This window comes from Poeciliopsis prolifica, unplaced genomic scaffold (genome assembly GCF_027474105.1).
Source record: "Poeciliopsis prolifica strain line A6 unplaced genomic scaffold, Auburn_PproV2 SCAFFOLD005, whole genome shotgun sequence".
NCBI lineage: Eukaryota > Metazoa > Chordata > Actinopteri > Cyprinodontiformes > Poeciliidae > Poeciliopsis > Poeciliopsis prolifica.
The window spans coordinates 4,652,896-4,666,663 of record NW_026562380.1 but is presented as its reverse complement, the minus strand read 5'-3'; the positions used below and the strand labels follow the sequence as shown (position 1 = coordinate 4,666,663).

The 13,768-nt window shown below is 38.8% G+C and overlaps 1 protein-coding gene across 1 annotated transcript in view; it reads right to left on the bottom strand.

The window, feature by feature from the left end:
* Nucleotides 1-13,768, bottom strand: part of macrod2 (mono-ADP ribosylhydrolase 2) — a 443,628-nt gene that overhangs the window by 345,067 nt on the left and 84,793 nt on the right. The gene's annotated exons all lie outside the window — the stretch shown is intronic.

The following is a 13,768-nucleotide window of genomic DNA, read 5'->3' as shown; positions in this document are numbered from 1 at the left end:
GTCCTTTGAGACAAAAGGGGGGTAGCTACTCTGATTTAAATCCTCTCTGGTTATGATCACAGCCCCTTGCAATTGCACAACTCGTGTTCTTAAGACAGCAATTTACTGATTGCCAGGAACTTCAGATGTTGAGGCAGTGCCTTGAGTCATCCATTTTAAAAGAAATTTGTTATGATGGGATTTATGTGGGGGTCTCAGGTGGAGAAGCACAGTCTGCCCCTGATCCACGCGGATGAAAAATGCATACAGCAGGATGAAGTGAAGAGGAAAATAAATGAAGGTGGCTGAGGCCGCTTTGTGTGAGTAATGAAGAGAAATTGCGTGGGATTCCAACTGATCCAGCTGCTGCTTTAAATAAAGAGCTCGTTTAAACGCTTTTTTTTTTTTTTTGTCACACAACGTCATGCAAATCTCTGAGCTACCTTCTGACCTGTACGCAGCAGTGGGACAGCACTTAGAAACGGCTTCAAGGTAATCTCCCACACTCGTATTAGGGAGACTTCACATTACCATGCATCGCAGATTACTAACATCATCAAGTCATGTAAACCATTTCACATTTTGAAAATCATAACTACAAAACTCCAATGCTTAAGGGGAAGAAAGATATTTACAAATTTACAGTAAAACAAACAAACAAAAAACATCAGGAATTTAGTGGTGTTTTGTTTTTGGCTTCCCTTTGGTGAATACTTTGTAAACCCACCTTCCACTCCAGTTACAGCTGCTAGTCTCTATCAGTTTTGCACATATAAAGACCAAAGTCTTTGAGCATTTCTTGTCTTTGCAAAATCACTCAAACTCAGTCAGATTCAACAGCAAAGTGCTCAGTCTTGAATTTTAGTCTGGACTTTGACAGGGCCATTCTTTCTCATTAATATGCTAGTTATTTCTTCATTTTCTGCCACTGTTTGGTGGATGTTGTGGTCGATTTGAATCATTGTCTAGTTGCAAGGTTTAGCCCTTATTTTTATCCAGATCATCTCACATTTTCTCAAGCATCATATAATACATAATAGACTTAATACTGGATTAGATGGAAGGGAGTTGTTCAGGTCCTACTGCAACACAGAATCCCAACATTATGACGCTGTCAGCTCTGTACTTCATAAGTGGAATCAGATTGGTTTCCTAGGATGCTATATTGGTACATTCCAAATCCGCCATCTATTCTAGTCTTCGCATAATACAGTTTTATGCTAATCTTTTAAAATAATGTAATTACAAATGTCCTCCACTTTATTCTCTCTGACATACAGACTTGCAGAGTCAGAAAATCAAAAACTCCTTTCACAAGCTTTGTCAGTGCTTAACTTTCACATTTTCCTACAGTCTGTTTTCTTTCTTATGTTTTTCTTAGACGCACAATGTCTGCTCCTTGCATGCCTTCTTTCATACTATTTTCATAGAAGTAATAGCCTGTAGGTTCCATGATGACATCTTAGATATTTTGCATCTTTAAAATCTTCTTTTGAACTTGCTTGAATAACTAGACCTGAGAACTTTGGAAGTCATTTTAAATGTACGCCACTTGTAGGCTCTTTTCTGCTCTGTATAATTGTTGATTTCCAATTATTCTGAGACTGCAGTAGATCTCTACTCAAATTCATAAGCTGCCATTTTCTTTCTAAAGATGTGAGACAGCTAGGTTTAAACATATTGTGGCGTTCCTTCTCTCTTCAACAATCATGATAAGACTAAGTTAAATATCTTCAGTTTAAAACTGTTCAAATGTAGAGTAATCCTTATTTTAAATGCTGAGCACAATCTAATCACCCTCTGATCATATGTACTTGATATAATGTACTTGTGTCTAAATTAAGCCACTTAAAGTGGGAGCAAATGTGGGTGTGTCCCAAATGATTTACTACTAAAAAGTGCAGTTTTTAAAAGAAATTTTACAGAAAATGCTTTTTCAGTTTTACTTTAGTTAAATTACTTTAAAAAAAAAAGTTTTTTAAATGTGTATTAAAAGTAAATATGTCAAAACACGTTAGAAAAACACACAGACTTTGCTCTCAAATTAAAAGAAAAAGTACCCAATTTTGCTCCTCTCCAGTGGTCAATATAATTTATGTTTGTTGTATTTGAGTATATTGTTTGTGAGGGTTACTGTGATATACTTAGGGATCCCACCTGAACACTGAGTTTCCTAATTTTTAAAGTATTACATGTCCATTAAAAAGGTAGATAACGCTACCCTTTGGCACAACTTAACTTTTGATCTGAGTGCAATTTCCTCTCATTTCATCAAACAACAAGAGCACCAATCAAGCTTTGTGACTCAACTAAGTACAAATTAAGACCTACTCCAAAAGGAAATTACCATAAGAGGGTAGAAGGGTCAAAAATCATAAAGTACCAAAAGTCCGTATTTTTTTTTATTTTCACTACACCTTATAAAGTAGATAGGGTAAAATGCTTCATCTGAAAGGTCAAAGACTTTTTATCAGCGAGAAAGAGGAGCTAAGAAAGACTGAAAACATTGCAAACGAGAGAAACCGAATGAGGGATGGGCTTTGACAGCAACGCTACATACAGAGAGACATGCATAAAGATTTCACTTACAGCTTGCCAGAGCACTTATCACCTGTCACTTTGGCCGAGCATCTGTTAGCCAATCCATTTGAGTGCTAAGAGGAGGCTTGTTTTTTTGGCCTCCATCTCATCAGAGATTCATTGAAATTCAATCGCTTGCATGGACTCAGTGGGTTTGAGGAGAATTACCTGAGTAGATTAGGCAGCTGGAAAGAGATGTAGTCTGGTCATTTCAGATTCTTCCTTCTGTTTGCTTTTCTCCACACTTTAGCTAAATTAGCAATTACATCTACTCTCACCATGGCCACCATCAAGCAGAAGAGGCACCTTTAGAAGCCGCAGAAATGCTGACAAACTAATGAGAAAAACTGTTTGTTTCTGCAATCCCGTTGTGAAACAAAGTGGAATTAAAGTGGGCGACCGACACAATCAGAAGTTTAAAATTTGAACACTAAATGGTCAGTAAGTATAGGAAGACTGTTTACCTCAGAGATCAATATGAATTTTCTGAAGGGAAACTGTTGAGTGATTAAGAGTGATGCAGCTCTGCATCGGTTATAAATAACAGTTTTTTCTGATCTTTAAGCTGAATATGCCAGATATCTCTCCTGGAATGGCCAGCACTTGAGGGGGAAAAAAAACTTTCAAATTGGGATTTATTTGCTCAGGTAGCAATTATTAATATGAACATTTTCTAACGTTTAAGTGCAAATTAATCAGATTATTCTGAGTAAAAAATTACATATTGAAATTAGTGTGGAGCAGCTGGAATCAGTTGCAAAACTTAGCTTTTTCTGCAGTTTAATGATAAAGTTATAGCAGTAACCTCTTAATTGAATTGCTTCCTGGATCACCTATAAACAAAACTCCACTTTTTTCAGTCTATCCCAAGAGGTGACAAGATTACTAGTCTCCAGACAGCAATCAAAAACCTAAGATAAATTTGGAAGTGTTGCAAGAGTTTGATGTGTTTTATCCTCACATTAATATTAACATCTCCCTGGGGTCTTGTGCAGCTATGTGTGTTTGCTAGCCCTCAGAGCCTGGTGGTCCACAATGATTGAGGCAATTCAACGGGGTTGCCAGAGAAAGATCAGTCAGAAAGGTAAGTCAAGAAAACCTCAAAAGATTTCAGAGGTGAAGGAACAAACTTTGTTAAAACTAACAAAAATAGAAACTGGCTGGGACTTTGTCAATTGCATCTCCACAAGAGTTTCTCAGACAGCAGCTCACTATTCTGACAGCTAGACAAGTGCAAAGTCTCTTCTAACCATCAGACTATAAGAAAAATCAAACACAGTCTCTAAAGAGAATTCCAAGTGAGTGCATTCAAAGGAACAGAGGCCTGAGTCCCAATTACAACCCAGCAGATGACTGCACATCAAACAGATTGCAGCTCCTCTACATGCTCACACTTCTGACACATTAAGCCTCAGATCTGATGAGTTATTTGACTGATCCCCGCCAACCCACTGCAAGATCTGGTGACAGAGAGGGACTCTGTTTCTCCCCACTGCACCACTATAAGAATCTGCTGGCACAGCAAAGAATTATGAAAATAAAAAGTTTGCAATTGGGGCTTTCTTATTGCAGAAAAAAGTGCTCATGTAGTTTACTTAGTGGGAAATAAACCTGAAGGTGTGAAGTGAGATTCAGTGATTTCCAGTAGATCAGTATGGGTTCCTTGAGCTTCTCCACAGTATTTTGATAAACAGAGAGGAAGAAAAGAGGCGTTCTCCAGGGACCACTAGATAATTCCCAATTGAGCCTATTGGCTCCCACACACACAAGCACAAATACAAAGGAGACAAGAATGAGGATATTCATTAGGAGGATGCTGAACTCTAATTAAGCAAGGTGGATGGGACACATGCAGGTGTGGGTTGCACCTGTTTTCTAAAACTGTCTCTTCCATACATCGCAGCTGAGTTGAGATGCTAAGCACTCTCCATTTTCAGTGGCAGTGATGTCACTTTTGCTAGACAACGCTTCTCATCTGTTCCTCCACTAGAATGGCCACCACTGCAAGAGTGAAATCTGGAGTCCTGGGAAGCCTTCCAGACCCCGATCCACATCAGTAGAAGACACTCGTCCTGCTTGACTGGCTGAAAAATGCTTGCTGGCTCCCTCCCATGCTGACTGAACAATACATACCAGCTACAACAGAAAATGCAAAACCAATACATCCATTTGTTGTTTTGTCCTAGACCAGGGTTGGTTTGTGAGGGGTAACTGGTCCAGAAGGAAAGCCCAGACCTTCTTCTTCCTGGCAGCACCATGCAGCTCATTCTAGGAGATGCCAAGGCCCAGTTCTCAGTCCTCAAGGAATATATATGTAGTCCTTCCAGAAAGTTCTGGGTTTTTAATTTTACTTTTGATGAAGTTGACAACAACAACTCTTTAAATATATATATATATTTTTTTATCAGGAAGAAATTCGTAGTGGTTGCCAAGACCAGCACATTGTGTTAGATCAAAATGTTTCTTTTTTGGCATATTCTCTTTGGCAAAAGAAATGTGCACTTAAAGAAATGAACAGCAATGAACAATGACGTTTCTGCTTTTATTTTTTTTATGTTCAAAAAAAAAGCTGCTCTGCTTAAAGAGGAAGGAAACAGTCCAGCTTTTTACTACTGAGATCTGCAGCGCCAGACTTGGTGGGAAAGAAACAGAAAATGTGGTGAGATGTAAACCTGCTACTTTTTATTTCTGTTAGAGAATGAAATGAAGGCTTTTACCCTCCCACAATCTACTAATCAGCTCTATCCTGACAGCAGGACATACTCATTTCAGTCATTATTTCTCCAAGAACTCCATTGGACATAACACAGCTGCTATGGCTTTGACTCTGATCTAGATCATCACTTGTTGCTATGAAGTCCAATCAAAGTCTGTCCGTACATGTGTGCGCACACGTGTGCGTCTTCCTGTGAGTTAGCGAGAAAATGTCTTTCCAGTGGCTGTCGTTTGTTTGAACAGAGCTGTGATGAAAGCCTAGACAAACACAAGGGAATGTCAGCGAGGGCTAAAGTCAATAGACTGAGCCTTGACAGAGCCAGGAACCCCAGTGAGAGATGCCACGCCCTCTGACACCGCACCGGACTCACTCTACATCATTGCTTTCCACTCAGAACTCTTCCGACAAATATCTTCTCTGATACATCATAAACAGAGCAAGAATAATGATTAAAAGACAAAAGAGGAATTTTTTTTAGGCATACAAGACGAAAGAACGATGAGAAACTGCTGCCTGAAAACAACACAGCATAAGCCGAAATAAACCCAATTTTAATACTAACAAGGTATGCAAATAGCAAAATCTCCCATTTCTAGCAACCTTCCTTCAACTCTAAGTGGACTAACTGATGCAGATAAAATATTCAAGGAAAATCTCTACACACCAGCTTGGAATATATTATTGAGATTACTGCCTCATACTTTTGGTCCAATAATGTACTGTGAAGGCTGCGGAAGGGCAAACGGTAAAGCAAATATCCAACTCTATTCAAGTCAGAGCTTCTCTCTCGTTTTCTTCTCTTTTTTTTATTGTCCATTTTAGTGTGGGAAGCAAGCAGAGCAAGCCTGAGTCCCTGTTGACTCAATGTGCTGAGACATTTTCCCTTTTACTGGTGCTAAAGTAGGCATGAGCACTAATCCTAAGGGGTTAAATGGAGCCTCCTCTGGGGTTTCCCAATCCTGAGAGAGCTGGGGGCGGCTGCTGCAAGAGTTGAACGCTGCGCTTCTATGGATTTGGAAGAATTTGGGCTTCACTTTTCAAAAAAAGAAAAAAAAAAGCTCTTCAAAAATAATTTTCCATAGCATTAAAACAATACTTAAAATGACTAATTCTATATTGTAAGGCATTCATGCTGCACCTCTTGAACTTCTTCACTTTTAGTCTTCTTACAAATACATTAAAGTTAATGTACTTCATATGGATCTCTTGCAAAAGTAGAACAATGCAATATTCATCCCAAAACAAAACTTAGTGTCAGGAATTTCATTCAGAACTCAGCTAGGTAATAAATAAATCCATAATAAACAAACATAAATAATTTGACGAAAGTATTCTTGTAAAATGTTCATGTTATGTATTTCACAATAAATGGCACTTGTAATAATTGTAATAATACGTTTTTTAGCTATCTCTGTGGGAAAAAATAGTTAATATAAGACCACAACAAAGATATAAAAATGAATATACAAAAATTGTTATTTTATTTTGTAGTTGGAGCAGTGCAGTTTTGCAACTCTGACATCTCTTCTTCACATTGTTTGAAACAGGAAATGGTCAGAGAACCAAAGGGAACACACACAGCCTTGTTCCTGAGGTTGAGAATTGAACCCTGGATGGTTCCACCATGCATTAATACTGTAGCCTCCGCATCTGGCCACCTGCTGCACCGCTACGCCAACCCCCAATGCAGGCATCTTAAATATAGAAGGTAGTGCCTGGCAAAGTATTACACACTGCTAAAAATGGACCACAGAAACAAACAATAAACTCAAAGTAATAAATGTTTTTAAGCCAGAAATGCTGGTCAATCTCCTCATTAACAATGACCTTTATTTATATAAAAATGCATATTGGTTAGCCAGTTAAATCACCTTTACATCTTCACAAAAGCATCTGAAGAGAGAACCCAATGCCCTTTCAAATCCAGTTTCACACGGACAGCAGAACAAGCTAGTAAGGTCTCGCTGCTCGGCTCTTACCACCTATGCTTCATTCAAAACGTATACATTTGCATCTTGATATAGCCCAAGTGACAAATGGTGGCTATAAAGGCAGGACTTCTGTTTACGCAACACACCACCTCCTCAATCCACATCTTGCTTCTAAATTTCCTGAAACACTCTGGGTGTCTTTGAAGTGTCAGTTTAAAAGCAGGAAGAAGAAAAACATGTTCCTGCTATTCTTTTTCTCTCCTTTAAGTCACACATTGGAGTTCAGCCTTTACCTCGTCTCACCCAACTATTGCATCATTTTAGGGCCAGAAAGAATGTAAAAACGCTGTCTAGAAGCTGTGGATATTCTCCTTTAGAAGTTCACATGAACCTAACAAAAAGCTCAGTGCAGCAGCAGCAGCAGCAGCAGAATGAGCTAATTTTTTTAAAAATTACCAAAATTAGAAAAACACACTTTAACTGACCTTCGCTAAAGCTACAAAACCATCAACAACTTGAAGATGCACCAATACTATAAGCCAACTACAAAAGTTTGCTATGCTTAAAGACGGAAACTTTGTGCTATATTTAACCTCCTTCATTTTGGTGTGTGAAAATAAAAGCCTGAGCTAGTATTCTAATTTATTATGTCTTCCTCCTGCTGGTGCCTGTTTAATGGTGAAAGATGCACTGCAAATGCATACTAACACTCTCCACAAAGCTGCATTCACAATCTCTGTCTTTCATTTAATTTATGCATGTGGTTCCCAACTTCATTTATAAACACGTTGGAAATACCAGCTGCGATATTGTACAGAGAGTCCACAGGCCGATGGTTGCTTAAAACAGAGTAATGACATCAGGACACCTGTTAGCACAGATAAAAAGACAAACATCTTGATCTGGAAAGATAAACTCTCTCCCTGCACCGCAATCTGCTGCTGTAAGCCAGTGAAGGTAAGATGAAACCTATCAGTGGAGATGCTTTAGGTCACAGGTTCCAGTCCACCCCTGCTTTAGGTGATCAAATTATGCTACGCCACGGTGGCTCTTTAGTTTAACCAAATCGATTCTTGAGAGTTTGTTGAATATGTTATTGATTTAGTAGTAGATATTTTTGTATTTCTATGTATTTTAATAAACTATATGCAGAAAAAAATGTCTCTAAAATGTTCTATCAATATTTAAGGAGTTGTTACTAGTCAACCTTGAGAAAAGATCTAAATGAGATTGTTAGTTTATAACTTTAATACTTTAAATTATTCGTGTTGTCATTAGAAAAAAATTGGGAAGGTCTCATGCTTTAGAAGAGACAGAGGGGAAAAAAACCTCACAGAGGATTAACAAATTTTATGTATATGTAGATTAAACTGGAACCCTCTGAAATCTGATGCAGCAACAGTGTAATACATACCTAAGACACTCTTGGTCTCGTTGAACGTTAACCTAAAATCACCCCGGCAACAGCGAGATAAAAAGGCTCTTCTCCAGTTACTCCAGTTATGCTCAAAATGTGTCATTCACAACTCCAGCACAGTCACCTTGCGCGCTCCTGTTAATTGGTGGGTGGGTGCTTTACAAATATTTCTTTCAAGAGAGTCATAGATGTCTCCTCACTTCAAACAGTCTTTTTTTTTTATTTCCCAATCGCCTCTTTCTGTAGGGGCTCCTTTGAATGTGGCTCCTGGCTGCAGACTAGACATCTGATATCCGAGTCACTTGGGATGTACGAAGGAACACTGCTGTCAGACAGTGAGGCACGAATGCCAACATTTTTGTAGGGGCAGCTGAAAGTGTCACCTGAAAACATCCTTAGGTGAAATTTAAAGCTCTGGATTTCCAGGTTTTGCGAAAGAGTCACAAAAACATAGCTACGCTGTTGCTTCATTAATTTGTGCTGAAATGCTAGGCTAATGCTACATGCTTCTTGACTATTTTAAATAATTTATTTGTAATTCAGCTAATCACATATTTCAATACTGTTCCTGTGAATCATGCAAAGAGAAAACTCACCAATGAAGTTATCTCCAGGTTATTTTTAAGGCTATAAAATTTAATAAGTAATGTTTCAGCTGCTCTTAAGGAACTTTTTTCCTCCACCAAAGGGTCTCTCAGCTCAGCTGAGAACAGCATCGAAAATGCATTGAAAATGACCCCAAACAGAAGTGAGATTACCTGGAAAGGTTCACCACTGCTCCAATTAGGATCTAATTCTTATTATCAAGAATTAGATACTCTGACCTTAATCCAGTGAAATTAACTTTAACTAAGATATTTTCTAGTCCAAAGGGTGTCATTAGTTAATTTGTGTGATTCATATTAAAGGAAATCTTAAAACTGACTAGCTGCAGAAAAAGAACTCAATAGAACGCTTTGATCTTTCATTTCCGGATGCAATTTCTTATCCGATCAACCAAGTGTAACAATCACTGTATCACTGATTTCTAGTAGACATTTGCATCTGTAAGAGCAACAACCGTCTAAAAACATTTTGAAATGTCTCTTGTTCAAAATTCTGAACATCCACTGCTTCAAGACTCATGTCTTTCAAAGATAAGTGAGGACTTTGATATCTGTGATGTCAGTTGTGTCTGTTAGGGCAATATGTTTACCTAATACCCACATTTCCTGTAGTGATCCAGCAAACAAGACACTGCAATCCACGAGGTACTGTATAATCTATTTTATCTTATCATGAGCACCTTTGTTCCCCTCGATAACATTGGCACCAACTTCCTCTCTTTACAACTTTAAACTTCAACTGACCTTTTTAATGGAACACCTACATGTGTTCTCTGTAGACTAAGACACTATACTGAAGGACTACTGCATGTTGTCTTAAAGATTGTGTCAGCATTTACACAGACATGTTCAGTCCAGTGAAGAGATAAATGCTAGAGTTTAACTACAGCTGGTAAAAGATGCTAAGTTAGCTAAATACATTTTAGTGCAGAAGTAGTAAACCGGTTATAAAGTAGGACAAAGGTGGGCTTCAATTAGCTATATTGGCAATGTACGCTCATCTGAGAAAACATTATATGATAATTCTGTCTTTTATCTCCTTTATTGTGCTGATTAGTGTCGTGGGGGAAGCATGCTCTATCTAATCTGATCAGAGAGCATTGTGTTTTGGGTCATTAACTGACAGGAGGTCCTGGAGGTTGACAAGTCGAATGGTCACCACCCCCTTTCTACTCTGAGGCTCTCTCAGCCTCATGTTTCCCCATCGAAGCAGACGACACACCAGCAGGCACAAAAGCAACCAACAAAAGACAAGAAGAGAAACAGCTGATTTAGGTTTTTTGCTTGTCTATGAATCCATGTCCTGAATGAGTGCTGACCAAGGCCTCTGAGCAGCAGGATCCCCCATGTTGTCTCTGTTGTTGATTCTTTAAACATGAAGAAGGGTCATCCTATCTTTCACATCTGGAATTTCCATTAGAAAAGACTAATGCCTTACTGCAAGGCATGGTAGCAACCCCAAGCAAAACAATGACTCGTAACCAACATTGTATTTATATGCACGAGGACTCAAATTCTATCAGTCAACACAACTATTTTGGTTAATAGCATCAAAAATTACATTTGAATCAGGCTCACATCAATAAAATCTGACATCCATGTTCTTTTTGCACTTTCACCGACTTGTGCTTTTGCTCTCTCCATTCATGTCACATTGATTACATCCTTTCCAAATATAAAATGTGAATGTGGCAACAAAACTAACAGGACAAATCAAAGTTAAACCATTTTGATTCTGAAAAGCTGTCTTTCCGGATGGGGAAAAAAAAAAAAAAAAAGAAAGGCCCAGAGCAAAGATCACTGAGGACTGCCTGCTGAGGGTTAATATGCAAATAAAGCTAAAGGTAACTGAAAAACAAAGCGGGAGTTTTGGCAGCCAGCTTTTACATGTTCCTGTTAATTTGGCATTGGTTAAAAACATGTTAATGTCAATAATGAATTCAAGCCAGAGGGTTGGCGCACAGGAGGCGCAATCAGTGCATTTTCCCACATGAGCGTCAAAGCAGTTTTGGGATTTATTGTCTTTTTATAACAAGAACAGCCATAACACCGAGCTTACGTAGGACAAATCCAACTGTGTCCACGTGTCCTGCAGAAAGTCCAAGAAAGTAGGACACAGCCAGTCAACTGCAACCCCAGCGTATTGACTGTAGCTCAAGCAAAAAAAAAAGTTGATAAATTAACGATTTCAATGCATTTGATGAAACAAAACAAAACAAAAAGGCCCCGAGTATTATAATGAAGACAAAGAAGAAACTAGATTATAAAAGGTCAAAATCAACTTCACAGCAAAGTAGGAAGCAATCTTAATGTTGTCTAAACACTAAAAGTAGCCAGACAGACTGGAGCATGTCCTTGGGAAAGGAGAGCACCTTTCCCCCTTCAACAAAAGACCAACAGGGGCAACAGATTTCCCCCAGTCTTGAGATAACAGAAACCCAACACCTTCGTCCTCCAGTGGGGCTCTTTGTACGTCTAAGAGGGGGGTCAATCACCAGTCGCTGACAGATGTGTCTGCAGTCGATTTAGGAGAGGAAGACATGTTGAGGTTAGACACAGATTTCTCTGCTCTGTCCCCATGGAAGGAAGACACGGATCAGGCCAGGATGTCCAAGGTTGACCTTTTATCGCCCTAAAGTCTCTGACAGACAACACCTGGGCTACTATGGTTAGGCTAAGAAATTGCTTCTTTTTTTTTTTTTTTTAAACGTGCTTTAGTTAACAAATTAATAGCATACAGACAGGAAGGAATCTGGAATCCCATTGTGTCGCAAACAAAAGTGAGAGTCACTCCAGCTGGAAAGCAAACAAATCAGAGAACCTCCAGTGGAGGTCTAAGCAGTTTCGGCAGATGCTCCAGGCTTAAGTGTCTGTTCAATTAGGTACTCCAGTTAAGATGGCAATCATGGTCTAAACCCTGTGCTGCAGAGGCTGAAGTTAGATCACATTCTGTCCCTGGCAAAATCCGAATATGGGATGATGAAGACAGCCATTGAGCTTTTCTGTTGTTTGTTTAACACCCCATGAACAGAGCTGAGCATATATTATCGCTAAGATACCCTGCAAGCGGTCCTCATTTTCAAAAAGCCAGCTTTTTCCTTTCTTTAGTGAGCCTCCGGTTTTGCTTCAGAAGAGATTTTTCTTTGTGATTGTTTTCCCGTTTTAAGGATGTCGTTAATTATTACAGAACAGCATCCCTGTCATGACAAAGAGAAAGATTTTTCTGCATTCCCACAGCAAGAGAGTACAGACGCTCTCCAATAAATCTGAGCATTCACTGAAAATTAATGCAGACCCTCAAAGCACTTAAAAGCCGGATTGTAAAGGTTTGAAATAATTATCGAACGTAACGGTGAATGACAGGAGTCTAAAATTTCTCACTTTAAATTTTACAGCTCTCAGAGAACTGATCTCTGCAGGCATCAACAAGATGATGCCATTCAACAAGAAATAAACAGATGGCATGGCATGGCAACGCAACGTGTTGCGACTGTGGGGTCCGACTTGTCAAGTAGCCAGAAGGGGAAAACCCAGATGACGCAGACTAAAAAGGTGTTGGCCAGGTCAGACCCTCTTCTGTAAAACCCCTGACTGCCTCATCTCTGCTATAGCAGACCTTTGATATGGACCTTGTTGTTGGCTTCAAACAACATACCTGTTGTTTGGCTTCATCTAAATAGACAAAGAAAAAAAGGTCAAGAAACATTTCAGATATGTTAAAGCAGCTCACGCTCATGACGTATCAATACACTTATTTGTAATCATCTAAATGCAGGCTCATAAAAAGAGGCCTACATAAGAAGCCGCATTAAGCTGTATAAACCAACTTTCAACGTTTTGTCACATTACAATTTAAACTTTAATGTGCTTCTTGGGGACTTTGGCCAAACTCAACACAATAATTGTAGCAAAGTGAAGGAAAAATGTGTTTTAACATGTTTTAAAAATAAAAATCTGAAAAGTGTGGTGTGCTTTTGTCTTCAGGCCCTCTAAGTCAAGTCTTTGTTCAACAAATGTTCTCTAAAATTATAGCTGCAAGTATTAAATTAGATGCACAACATCAACTTGATTTAAGTCTCGTCTTTGACTAGGTCATTTTAACACACAATATTTTATCTAAACCATTGCATTATAGTTCTTATTATATATTATAGTTGTTGTGCTGCTGAAACATCTATCCCAGTCTCAAGACTTGTGCACCCCAATGGGGTTTCTCTGGGATTGTATTTATCTCCATCCATCTTCCTGTCAACTTTCACCTGTCCTTAATTAAAATAAGCAGTCCCACAGCATGATGTAGCCACTCACATGTTTCACTGTGGGATGAGGTGCCCGAGAGTTTTATTTTTCTACTGTTTTCTGAATCTAGGAGAAAAGTTCAGTAGTGATCTTATCTAACTCAAGTACTTTCTTTAACCTATTTTCTATTTCCCTATGTGACAAACCTTATGACTGTTTTCTGTTAACAGTTTCTCCCACCTGAGCTGTGAATCACTGCAGCTTTCCAGTAGAGTCAGTTAGAGTTAGTATGGAGCTTCTG